This window comes from Lipotes vexillifer, unplaced genomic scaffold (genome assembly GCF_000442215.2).
Source record: "Lipotes vexillifer unplaced genomic scaffold, Lipotes_vexillifer_v1.1 scaffold785, whole genome shotgun sequence".
NCBI classification, from domain to species: Eukaryota; Metazoa; Chordata; class Mammalia; order Artiodactyla; family Lipotidae; genus Lipotes; species Lipotes vexillifer.
This window is the reverse complement of record NW_006791778.1, coordinates 1,034,722-1,036,499: the sequence shown is the minus strand read 5'-3', so window position 1 is coordinate 1,036,499 and position 1,778 is coordinate 1,034,722.

The window sequence follows — 1,778 nt, the reverse complement described above, 5'->3', positions numbered from 1 at the left end:
GGAAAGAGTTGAGGTGTGCATGATCAGCTCATGGACATCCTTGATTGGTTGCTGATGAGGTAACAGGTTGGTATTTCAGGGGTCAACAGCATCAACCTCCTGGGGTCTTTGTGCTGGTGATCAGCATGCAATTAACTTCTTCTATCTGGTAGGGGTTTAGTATCAATAAAACATACAAGGATATGGCTCAGAATATTATCTATGGCCCTTGAGGAGGAACTAAAGGTACTTGACTTTTTTTATGGCTAAACTACCATATTTTTTTTTTAAACTACCATAATTTTGTCTTACATGACTGTTTTCCTTTGTTTCTGCATTTTCTCATTTCTCAGGTTAAATCTGCTCTTTGGTGGACTTCCCTAATGGTACAGTTGTTAAGACTCCACTCTTCCATTGCAGCAGACGCAGGTTCGATCTGTGGTCAGGGAATTAAGATCCCGCATGCCGCGCGGCCAAAACAAAAAAACTACTCTTTAGAGTTCGGGTAAGGCCTAGGAGGCTATAGCTTTTCTGCAAACAAGAGGCGGGAGACTCGGAGAGAGTGGGGTAATCTGTCCCCAGGAAGGCCCTGCAGGGTCTACTTGGTTTCACATGTACCAGGCACTACTGGGGATGGAAGAAAGCTATAAATCACATTACCTGCCCTCGAGTAGCTTTAAGTCTATGTGGAGAGCTAAGCAATACATATGTCCATAAGAGATCCCTTGATTCTTCACTCCCTAAACTTACTCCCATGCCAGTTTTCCTATTCTGATTAAAACACTTCTGTTCTCCCAGTTGCTTGGGTCAAAAATCTAGGGATTCTGTTTGATTCCTCTATTTCTCTAACTCCAAAACATTCATGCATGCACATATATTTAAATCATCAGTAAGTTCTTCTAATTATTACCCAGTCCAAACACTTTTTACCACCCTGGTCCAGGTCACCATCATATCTTGGTTGCATTATTATAATAACCTCCTTATTTGTTTCTTTGCTTCAATTCTTGCCTTTCCACATGCTCTTCTCCAAATGCAAGAATAAATAGACAACATATTAAATCAACTATACTTCAATTAAAAAAAAATTTTTTTAAGGAATTAATAAGACAGTTGTTTCCTTCACAGAGTTTACAATATAGCTCCAATTGGTGGAGCCTAATTATTAACTAACAGAAACATACATTAATGCACATTATAGCACCCCATTCTGCAGAGTCCTGGGCTGAGCCAATCTCCCAATGTCCCTTAGAGATGCTTACAACAGGAAGTCCCAAAATCTAGGGGGGGGGGGAAAGTGTAGAGTTAATCACAGTTCAGAGATTACTGCTGAAAAAACTATGGAAGGAAAAGTAAAGTAACAGAAAGTGGCAGAAAGAACAGGGGCTTTTGAGTCAGACAGACCCAGGTGTGAACTCTAAGTGTGACACTTACTTAGTTCCATGACTTTAACAGCAGTCAACCACAGAATAAACATGATTGACGATACCAATAATACGGAACACTTGCAACTTTTACCCAAGGTAATAAATGCCAGTCTGTCTGACTCTAAAAACTATTCTCAATGATTCAGAGAGATGATATGATAGAGTTAAGGAAAGAGAAATTGACAATTCGGAAAATATATTTATATTTGACGAGACACTCAAATTCTACTGCTTCAGCATTACAGCATCTAGTGTATAAGATGCTGTTTTGTTTTCCTAGTCATTACTCATGAACAAAATATTGCCCAATTCCAAAGGTCACCACTCACATTATAGTCTGTAAACTTTTTTTTTTTTTTTTTTTTTTTTTTT